The sequence below is a fragment of the Pituophis catenifer genome, unplaced genomic scaffold (genome assembly GCF_029215685.1).
Source record: "Pituophis catenifer annectens isolate HBS135680 unplaced genomic scaffold, rPitCat1.0.hap2 SCAF_2, whole genome shotgun sequence".
In the NCBI taxonomy this organism is placed as follows: Eukaryota; Metazoa; Chordata; class Lepidosauria; order Squamata; family Colubridae; genus Pituophis; species Pituophis catenifer.
In genome coordinates, this window is record NW_027256882.1 from 178,420,963 (window position 1) to 178,433,003 (window position 12,041).

The following is a 12,041-nucleotide window of genomic DNA, read 5'->3' on the forward strand; positions in this document are numbered from 1 at the left end:
ACCCAGCCATCTGAAATGGTTGAGTCCCACCTATTGGCAAAAAATGCCAGGCATCCCCCAATTAGGGTGTCGGGAGGGAGACTACCGAGACCTCCGGAAGGGACGGCCTCTCCCACCCCGAAAAGGCCTCTTGGATGGGAATCGTGAACCCTGTCTAACCTGTCTATCCTGCTGGTGACCTCCTCTGGACTGAAAGGCACGTTGAAATCGTTGTTGGTAATACCCACTGTCAGATCCATGAAAGGAGTGGGAATGAAAGGAGCCCTGTTGTCGAGACTCCGAATGCCTAGATAGAGATGGTAAAATCTTACGTCGATCCCTAGTTTTGATGAGAAGAGGGCCGAGAGGAGCCCCAAACAATTTGTCTCCCAAATATAGGGAAGAAGCAAGGCGCCATTTATTCCTGACGTTGGCTTGCCAATGCCTGAGCCATAGTAACTGGCGAGATGTCACAGAAGAACCAATGGCCTTGGCCGAGAACCTGGCAGCGTTGAGCGTGGCGTCACCGAAAATTCTACCGCTGTCAGAATCTTATTGATGTCCTGATGAGATCTAAAATCCGAGGAGGGAATCCTCTCCTGCAATTGCTGTAGCCAGAGAGTTGAAGCTCTATTGAAAAACGAAGCTGCGGAGGCGGCCTGGACTGACCAGGCAGAAGCCTGGTGTCCTTTAATCAGAGTCCTCTCAGCCTTCTTGTCTTCCGGGCGTAAGGACTCGTCGGGAGGCCCTGTCAGAGGATATGAAGAGGAGAGAGCTACGACCGGTGCATCAACAGTAGGAACTTGTAACAGATTAGAAAAGTCAGAGGCCATATTGTAGAATCGTTTATCTAGACCATTTGGGACAGATCCTGAGCTGGGAAAGGACCACTGCCTCTGAACTACATCTGAGAATAACTTAGGAGCCGGAATGATCTCCGTCTGAATAGAAGGCTCCTCGAACAGCAAAGAAGTGGGATCAACCACAGCCGAGGCCGCCTCAGGCCTTGAGGGAGCACCCCCTAGGTGTGTGGTGGTTTGAGCCTTGAACAACAAGGAGTGGAACATCTGACGTCTGAACAGCCCAACAAAGGAAGGCTGGTCGGGTTCCAGGCCTTCGTCGTCAGACAGATCCTGATCCAGGATAATCTCCTCCTCTGAAAGATAACCCTGGCTGACATTAGAGGGAGATGCTGCACGACCGCGGCTTTCCCCAGAGCCCTCAATTGGCTGAGATCTCAGCAACTGACTATGACGACTGACATATCCTGAAACCTATCCAGAGATAAGGCTCTGATCGCAGCGATCCACACCCGCTGGAGCTGAAAATTAGCGGGGTTGCTCCGGCTAGCGCGGTGGAACAAGCTCGTGCACGCTATCAATGGAGCTGCCGGCCAGCAGTCCGAAGCCGCTACACGGCCCTCAGCAGAGTCAGGCAATGCCCTTCACACTGGAACAAAACCACTGGGTAGATGGAAATAGAAACCCAGGAATCCGAGTTCAATCTGTGAGAGCAACACTAGATATGTCTGTCCCAAACCAGGCCGAGTCAAAAAACTGGAGGGTTACAGGAAGAGGCGGGACTTATTTGATCAGCAGATTCGGTCCTATTGGAACTCAGACAGGGTCACCTCCCATGTCTGACTGCTGTTCCCGCCGTTAGGAGAATTGAAAGCCACTTCTTTATATCTTTGTTCTTTCTTTTCTGTTTTTGTTCAACCTTTTTTCCTATCTGCACTTTGACTTTCTCATTTATTTCTTCCTTTTTCCTTCTTACTATATTTTAATTTGCATTAATTTTTACTCTTTTTTACAACTTTCAATAAAATTATATTTTAAAAAAAGAACTAAGACCAAAATACTGTTTTAGAGAGTTATATGCAACAACTAACTATAACTAGGTTTGCACATTGCACTAATCTATAATTTGTATAATTGTGACTTATTAAACAAGCAACAATTGTATATAAACTAAGCCACTGCAGATTACAAAAACATGGCTTGCACAAATTCAGCCAAGGCAGTATTTTGTAACATTTTAAACCAGGATATAGTTTTTAACTTTTAAGCTAAAAAAAAAAAAATCATATTGGAATTTACATTCAAATAAAGTCCTTCCTAGTGATTGCAAAAAGATGAATAATGGTTGAGAAATTGTGAAATACCCCAGTTCAGCACCGTAATGCAATATTGTGTCCATAAAATAGTTTATGACAATTTTACGTTAGTACAGTTTAATCACAGAGATATAAGAAAGATTGAAATGATCTCAATAGATCATATTCTTAGGCATACTTATACATTGCAAACTTGATGCATAACCCTAGCACCGCTCAGCAGGCAGACTTAAAGCTTATGGAATTTGGCTTTTTGCGTGTTTTTGTTTGTTTAGATTTATTTCTTTGCTAAACCTCAAGAATCAACAACCAGAATCTATGCAAAAGACATACACTTAAATTTTATGCTAGCATTTGCCTACATCTGTACACAACCCACTAGGGATATATAACAGGGCACAGTAACTTGCACCCTTCACCTCTCTCCTTTAAATGTCCTGTTTCTAATCAAACCTTTGGACATTCAGTCCAAAGAGCTACAGATGCAAGCACTTTTGACTTGATATATTTATAAGGTCCTGTGATTAGCCATCTATTGTTACCTATGCAGACAAGTTTTCTTTGGGATTTAACTATATATCTTCCAACCTCTAAGAAATGCATGAGTCCATAGATCATGGTCTTCTGTAATTATACTGTATCAGTGGAAAACAGGTTTCTGGGTAGTTTGGCTTAGCTCTTTGGAGCTCTCTGGTAAATTTTGATACTGGGACAAGAAGCTAAATGTTGAAAGACATGTTGAGTTCCGCCTAACAAGCTAACCCCAGGAAGAGTCTGCCAACGCAAATCCCTCCCCCCTTCTCCATTCAACACCCACAGATAAAACTTTGAAGTATGCTTGTTCCACGTGTTAAAAAAATTCAAGCAAAGCAGCTGTGAAAAGCTTTGTGAAAAGCCCTGTGTGGGATTTACAATGCCTGCGAGGGGGAAAAAAGTATGTAGGAGCAAGAGATAATCCTGTGCTGCTTGAAGCAGAAAATTACGGTTGAACAGCATATAATGGGAACCTCGTTTTTTGAGAACTGAACCTCTCGTACAAAAGCAGTCATGGATGCTTAAAAGGCATGATTTCGTGCTTTTGAAATGTTATGTGAAAAGGTGCCTGGTGAAGAAGTTATACATTTCAGAAAATTTTTACAGAGGGATGTGTGAAGAATACCATTTTCAGGAGTCTGAGAAGCTTTGCGTTTTTGTCATATCCTTTGTAATCATTGGGAAGGATATGTTTTGCTTGTGGCCCAGGATTGATGTAGTAAGTAAATGGGGTAGAATCATGACATCCGGTTTCATTTTGTTTTAAACAACCAGTGGATTACTCTATCGAGATAAATATAGTGTAATGTTTAAAGTTGGGCTGATCCAGCAGGACTGCTACTTAATTCTAGACTCTTTACAGCCCTTAAATTGTGCAGCTCTACTTTGTTTCCAGATACTTCTCTAATTTGGTCTAAGATGGCCTTTCCATTACTGTTCTAACCATATTTCTTCCACATCTTTGTGCTTATAGTTGCAGATATACCATCTAACCATTTGGTGAAGCATGTTTATTTGTATTTCCTTGGAATATTGCACTTGTCCACTGCTTCCTTCTTGAGTAACTGGACCTATAAAATAATTGGACACATTTAGGTGCTTATCCCTTTTATATCGATCCCTCTTTCATGATGAATATTGTTATTTCTTGATTTTTGAATGTTTTTGAATGTTCACTTTTTATTTTTAACAGTAAAATGAAGAATAGAAAATAATAAAACAGGTTTTATGCTTTCCTTGTCTATATACTAATGCTCACAATTCACAAAGGAAATAAACAGGAGAAATTTGATTTCTTATTATAGAATGGCAAATCCAATTTAATTAGTATAAAAAAATCAGTGGGATGATTCCTACCATCACAATATAGACATTAAGCAATACAATTTGTTCAAAAGGAACAGAAGCAATAAAAAGCAAAGATTCACTGTACTGCATGTTAAAAATATCTACACCTCTTCAGAATTTCAAGTGAATGAACTCCAAGTAAATGAAAATGGTGATACGATAGAGACTATCTGAATTAAAATAAGCAGGGGAATAAATAGAAGCAGTACTGTGGTTGATGTCTACTGTTGCCAGCCCAACAAATGAAGATATGTAGACAGTGTTTTTCAAAAGCAAACTGTACGTGTTTCAAAGTGGCATAAATGGATGGAGGTCGATTATCCTGACATACATTGTACAAGCACGGCTCTTTTGAGAAATTCCCAACTTGAGCATTGCTGACCACTTTGTCCTCCAGAGAATAGTCTTTTTATTCTTCTTCCAAAAGATGACATGAGGAAGTACACAATTTAAATGTTCCTCCTTTTATTACTTTCCCACCCATTAAGGAAACAGAAGGACTACAGGAGGGGAAGTGAAGGCAGATTCTTAGAAAACTCATTTCAGTCTGTAAGAACTCTTTAAGTTCTTAAAGACTAATTTCAGTCTTTAAGAATTTATGGAGCAGAGAAATCTAATATTTAGGAGCCAAGTTGCCCCACATATGAAATAATAAGACATAATCAAAAAGACTAAGTGGGGTGAAGATTTCTAACAAAGGCATCCCAGGTGGTATTATGAGGTGAGAGAAATAAATTTTGCGGATAAAGAGTTTTCTGCTTTTCTACAAAGTTATAATGTGATTATTCTCCAAGAGCTTGGTTTGCTAAAGGAAAGTAACCAGTTTTGGCAGGAATGTTGACTTTACATAAACATGCCATTGAAGAACATAAAATGGGATGAGTGAAAGCAGAGTTGATGGACTTAATAGCACTATATAAGGATATGACTGAAGTAGATCCGCCTATTATGATAGTATAGGGTTGAAGATAAGTAATAAAGTGAGTAGTGTGTTTATATTAATATATACTTGCTTCCCTGGATATAACTGTAATAACCTGAAGCAGAGTCTGAGGTCTACTGAGTCAAACAGAGGTTTAATAATTTGTGGGGAGCTGGCGATGTTTCAGCAGTTAAAGATGCTGAACTGGTCAGCTGGAAAGTTTGACAGCCCAGGTTCAAAACCCACGTGCCGCGCAACAGGGTGAGCTCCTGTTCCTGCCCCAGCTCCTGCCCACCTAGCAGTTCAAAAGAATGCAAATATGAGTAGATAAATAGGTATCACTTCAGTGGAAAGGTAACAGCATTCTATGCGCCTTTGGCATATAGCATGCTGGCCACATGACCACAGAAAATGTCTTTGGACAATGCTGGCTCCCTTGGCCAAGAAACAGAGATGCGCACCGCGCTCTAGAGTCAAACACAACTGGACAGGGAAACCTTTACCTTTTTATAACTAGAATGTGTGTAGAGCTTCATGGGGGGTGGGGGGTGGAAGGGGGCATAATATAGAGGGTATTTTCCTATTTGTACAGGACTCACTAGTCATGATTCTAAATAGGGGTGGGGCAGTCTGCTATACAGGTAGCTTTTGACTTATGACAGATTGCTTAAAACTGTTCAAATTTACGATCAATCCTAAAAAGGAGACTTACAACCTGAATTCAAATTTATGGAACCTACTTCCAGTTTTTGGCAAAGCTACGCCCATAGTGAACCACTTAATAATTCTGCAAAAAAAGTTGTAAAGTTGGGTCAATCATGTGAACAACCCATTTTACGACCATTATGAGATTACAATCATAATGGGCAGATTCCGTTATGGTTATATATGGAAGATCACCTGTAACTACAGTATGCAGATTTAGGCTGGGTAGGGAAACAAACAGGAACAATCAATTTTGTTTTCACCTTCCTCAATCATTGAGAAGCATGTGTACTGAATTATATATTTACATTTTTTAGCCTGGTGCCAACAAGTCAGCATATTAATGTAATAGGTAGAGCAATTAGTTTTAGTTCTCTATTTCAGTGTATGTTCCTGGAAGGGTTGAAAGGGAACCACATCTGGAAGAATTCCAAAGTGGGACAAAGACAATTGGAATGATCTGAAAAGGTTGCAGAGGCAGAGCAAAAAACAGTCAGCTCATATATGCAAACCTGGAGAGACATTGTTATTATTTACCAGAAGCTACGACAAAGTGATCTTGAAACCCCAGTGTGTAAAGTGGTTTGGGGATATGCCAAGAGGCAGACTTCCTGAGCTTTAAGAGCAAAAGTAGCCAATTTTGAACAGAAAATGCTGGCCACAGTGGTCAAAATGTACACTATAACAATTCAGCAAGGAAGAAAATGCTAAAACTCACACTCTCCTTATGAAAGAACTTGCCGTTGAGCTAGATTAATTGCAATGAGAACAAATTCTGAGATCTAATGGAATGAGAGTACAAATTGAAGCACAGATTGTTCCCATTATTTTGGTGACCCACTTCTGATATATTTTTGTAGATCAGATGGAAAATGGCCAAAGACAAGAGGAAAGTGGTGACTTATTGATATCTATGTCAGCTGCCTGCCTGGAGGAGGTACAGTTAGGAGCCAAGGCCCTGAAGTGGATAGATTGCTTCCAGAAATACTTCACCTTTTTTGGTGTGGCGGACTCTGTGGTTAGCGATTGAATTTAATTATATCAGTTCCACAGGATGGATTCCTCAGCTCAAGGGTGGCTGATTGTGTGTTGATTGCTGTGTATAAAAAGGGATAAATAAAAACCAAGATGATTAATGGCCTATTAGTTAATTAAGACCAGTTGCAAATTGTGTGCCAGATATCTCCTTGTTGCAAGGAGATATCCTGCAACATTTAGGCCTGAATAAGCTGAATTTAGAAAGGGTTGGGCCAGTGCTTTCTATTGCAGGATTTTATTTGGAATTTGTCTGAAAAGGAAACCCAGGAGCTTATAGCTGGTGGCATGTGTTGCATTTCTTTTGGTGAACAGAGATACATTATACCGAGAGATAACTTTTAGAACAAGGTTTATTGTTCTGATATACAATCTTTACAATGGTGCATTTATGCAAGTGAAGCTTAAGCTGCCAACAGAAAAATCATTTTCTGGTGCCCATTTTTGTTTACTGCTATATAAATGTTATAGCTATAGACCTTTCCTTCAAATCTTTTCAGATTTCTGTTCTTTTATGTGAAGAAAATGCGATATTTAATTACAATTATTGGCCTACACAGACCCTTTAAAAGACTGAGCAAGTTCTGTAGATCCCAGTCCGTTGAAACTCACTAGTCTAAAACCAAGATACAGATAGCCCTTGACTTATAACCACAGCTGGAACTTCTATTGCTAAATGATGCCGCATTAGGCGAGTCGTGCCTGATTTTGCCACAGTTAAGTGAATCACTGCATTCATTAAGCAAATCTGACTTTTCTCCATTGAGAGTGGAGACAGCAGCCAGCGTGGGTAGTGCCCATCCAATCAGCTTGAAGGACTGAGCCTGCCAATTATTCTTAGTCCCGCCTCTGTTGCCGGGCAGCCCAGCTTTTGGCTCAGTCCTTCAGCGCTGGCTGGTGTGTGGGATATTCTCTCTGGCTAAAAGTCTCTTTTTTCTCTCTTTCGTGTTGGATTTTTTCGTGCTTTTTGACTTGGACTGTTTGACTGTGTTTTGGTAATTCGATTTGGACTTTGACTGCTTTTTTCTGGCTGACTTGGACCGTCCTGACATCGAGTTTAGGAGTTGTGAGTAAAGAAATAGACCTTCGTTTATTTCGATCTCCCCTGGCTCTGCCAGGGGTGTGGGGGGTTCCTTGCCCTTTTTTTCTGCCAGGGAGGGCTTTTTGGGCATTGATCCTCGAGGGACATTCCCCCGGTTGCGATTCTCACGCCCTTCAATCAACGGCAGTTTCGGCGGGCGTTCTAACAGCGGCGCCCGCCATTTTGAGCTACAGGAATTTCCCGCCGTTGGGGGAGAGCGCTAATTAGCTGCCTGCGATCCTCCCTCTCTCAATCCCTGCCGGATCGCTACTTAACGGGCCGTTAAATTAAGTGCAAAGTGTGGAGGGCTGCTGGATTCTTCTGTGGAGCCTCGCGCCCCCACTTCTGCCTCATTGAATGTATCTGCAGCCTTCACTAATTACCTCGTGGCCTCTTTAAACAGACCAAGCGGATTGTTCGCTGCATCCTTGCAGCTGAGGAGCTTCGCGCCCCCCCTCCCCCTTCTGTGTTTCAGTGGCCCTAATCCGGAGGTTTTTCAAATTGCGCCTGGTGGAGCTTCACGCCCCCCCTCCCTCCCTGTAGCAGAGATTTCTTGTTTTGGGCGCTGGCCACCATTGAGAATTAGTGGAGCTTTACGCCCCCAACCGTGTTCTTAATTACAACGGTCACAGGACTGTGGCCTTAATTTGCCTGATTGCTTGTTTAACTATTGCCTCCCATTATTTAACTTTTTAAACGGCCTCCCTCCCTCCACCAACTCTCCAGTTCGTGGAGTTGTTACGCTCCCAATTTAATCTGTTGAGCCTTTGGTTTGTAATATTAAGAAACAGTTTACACGAGGCTTTTTCTTCTGTGGAGTTCCTTTCGCTCCCGGTTATCTGTTCAGAATCGGATTGTTAATACACAGTCTGGTGCGTGGGGGAGGCGGTTCTTACAACCTTGTTGTGAGCTATGCCTAAAGCCCTTTCAAAGTCTAAGCACGGCCGGAAGGCCAGTGCAGGAATGGTTGGCCAATCAGACTCCACGTCTGTTACCCAGCAATCTACTATGGAAAATTCCAGGTCTCTTTCCAGGACCTCTCAAGTATCACGTTCCCATCACAAGTCTTCCACTCGTGACTTGTCATCCTCTTCTTCCAAAGTAGAAAAACGTAGAGACAAAGTTTTGACCAGATTATGTGACAAGGCATGTGCCCAACTGCCTTCCTCCTCTCCTCAGCCTCCTGCTCCTTCTAGCCCTCCTCCAGTCACCGTACCCCATTCGCCTACTCCTGACCAGCTGTCTCTGCAAGACTGTCCAGTGACTATTTCTGAGGAAAATTTGTGGGGCCCTGGTTCAGTTCCTCAGCAACCGCCCCCTGATCCAGCAACAGTACAGGTGGTTCATTCATCTGATCCTGTTCATGCCCGCTCTTTAGACCCATTAGTTCCTGCAGATCAGCTACAACAGATGATTGAGGCGGCGGTTCAAAAGTCCTTAGCTGCCCGTTCAGGCCTTTCCAGTCGACAGGGATCAGTAAGAGAGCCTTCTCCCTTTTCAGCGGGCCGTAGTGACGAAGGATGTTCACATTCAGTTCGCTCCGCTTCTCCTACTTCCTCCCATTACAGTCATCCTTCAGCCTTCATCGACGAAGGAGATCCTGATTCTGACCTGTCGGAGGATGAGAACCTTCCTCCGGATCAGCCTGCTTTCACGGGTCTCTTTCCTCAGACCTTGTTTAAATCATTGCTCTTCAAGGCTGTTAATACGGCCCGTTTGTCCTCTCCAAACGCTGATCCGGTACCTCCTCAGTCTTCCTCTGGAGCTTTGGACCCGATGTTCGCAGAACCAGCTAGGCCTATAACATCCGTTCCTACTCCTCCCCTCTTTCTGGACGTAGTGAAACGACAGTGGGAATCCCCGGCATCTGCTCCCCTACCTTCGTCTAATGACAAAAGAAACTTCCAAGTATCCTCGGATCTTGAGACTCTTCTTCAGATTCCTTCGGTGGATGCCCCAGTTGCAGCTCTTCTTCCTAACTCCAATGTTCCGGGCGAGCCGGACGAAGGTTTCCGCCCTGAGGAACGCAGATCTGATCAAGTTCTTCAAAAGGCCTTTCAAAGTTCCTCCTGGGCGATTAAAGCAACTACTACGGCATCCTTCTTCAATCGGACAACGTTGCTTTGGTTACGTCAGTTGCAAGAAAAGCTGGCCCCCGGAGATACTCGTATCAGACAGGACCTGAATAAAATTGTGGCTGCCGTTCAATTTTCAGCCGACTCTACTCTGAATGCTGCCAGGTTCTCCGCAAAATCGTTGGCTTCGGCTGTCACGGCTCGTCGTCTGTTGTATCTCCGTCACTGGCAGGCTGATGCAAGGCACAAGTGGCGATTGGCTTCGGTTCCCTTTAAGGGCACGAAGCTTTTCGGGGACGCTTTAGAACCCTTCCTCACAGAAACCAGGGACAAAAAGAAGGTGTTAGCAGCTGTTTTCCGGAGAGGAGCGCCCCGTTTCTCTCCTTACCCTTCTCGTTCTTACTCTAGAGGTGCGGATGGGGGGTCCTCCTCTTCTTCTCCCTTTCCCTCATTTAGGAGAGATGGGTCTTTCAGCAGGCAACGGGGGTCTTCCGATAGGTCTTTCAGAGGGCGTCCCTTTAACTTCAAACGGCCCTTTCGAGGGGGAGGAGGTCGTTTCGCCCGTCGCCGTCGCTGATTGCCCTTTGGATCCTCCCATCGGCGGTAGATTGGGTCTTTTTGCCGCTGTCTGGGAAGAATCCACCTCGGATAAGTGGGTCCACGCCACCTTGAAATCTGGGTTGGCCATTGAATTTGTTGCCCCCCCTCCTCATTCCTTTGTTTGCTGTCCGATTTCTCGTAATCCCTCTAGGAGGTCCCTTATGGACTCATCGGTTCAGCATCTCCTGTCTATCAGGGCTATCCAACCTGTGCCTCCCGGTCAGGAGGGTTCGGGATTCTATTCAAGGGTGTTTCTGGTCCCTAAATCTTCGGGGGGGTGGCGTCCTATTCTGGACCTTAAACGTTTGAATAGATACGTTGTGTATCGAAAATTTAAAATGCAATCATTAAAGTCTATTCTGGACGGCGTTCGGAGGGGCGATCTCCTCTCTTCCATTGACCTAACTGAGGCCTACCTTCATATCCCTATCCTACCATCCCATAGACGTTTTTTGAGGTTTTGCTATAACGGAGCACACTACCAATATAGGGCTCTCCCATTTGGCCTTTCTTCTGCCCCCCGCACCTTTACAAAGGTGCTGGCTGCCTTGGCGGCTCAGCTCCGTCTCCATTCAGTCCGCCTCCTGTGTTATTTAGATGATATTCTGCTGTTGTCTCCTTCTATGCAACAGGCTGCCTTAGATATTCGTCTGACGGTGGAGACGCTAGCGGCTCACGGCTTCTCTGTTAATTTGGAGAAGAGCCATCTCTTTCCCTCTACTAGATTAGTGCACCTGGGTGCTCTGATTGACACTCATCAGGGCAAAGTTTTTCTTTCTCCCGATAGACAGGCTAGTCTGAGGCAGTTGGTTTCCCGAGTTGAGGGGAGTCGGGTGGTTTCCCCCTATGTCTTGTCTCAACTCTTAGGTAAGATGATATCCGCAATAGCTATTGTTCCCTGGGCCCAACTTCACGCCAGGGAACTCCAATGGTTTCTCTTGCCTTTGCAGAAGGCTGGCAGAGGCACTTCATCGAAGCCGATCCCTCTTCCTCCTGCGGTACGAAGATCCCTCCGGTGGTGGCGCTCCCCCGCTCTCTCGGCGGGTTGCTTCTTCCTCGAGCCCTCGAGGGTGGTGGTGACTTCAGATGCCAGTCTCCTGGGCTGGGGAGCCCATTGTCAAGGTCAACTGGCTCAAGGGACTTGGACACCCTCGGAAGCTCGACATCCCATCAATTGGCTGGAGCTGAAGGCCGTGTACCTAGCTCTAAAGTCCTTCCGCCATCTGGTCTCCGGGACCCACGTCCTCGTCCTCACGGACAACGTCGCCGCAAAGGCTCATTTGAACAAACTGGGGGGCACCAGGTCGAAGTCTCTTCTAACCCTGGCTGTCGCGTTGGGCGTCTGGTCAGAACGCTACCTGTGTTCCCTTCGGGCAGAACACATCTCCGGGGTACAGAATGTTCAAGCGGACTGGTTGAGTCGTCGGCGGATAGACAACGCGGAATGGCGTCTTCTCCCACTCCTTTTCCAGGAACTGTCTCTTCGCTTCGGCCGTCCAGTGATCGACCTGTTCGCGACGCACGAGAACTTTCAACTTCCACTGTTCTTCTCACGATATCCACATCCTCGAGCGGCAGGCGTCGACGCTCTTCAAACTCCTTGGCCGTCGGGCCTTCTGTACGCATTTCCCCCGACGGCCCTCCTCC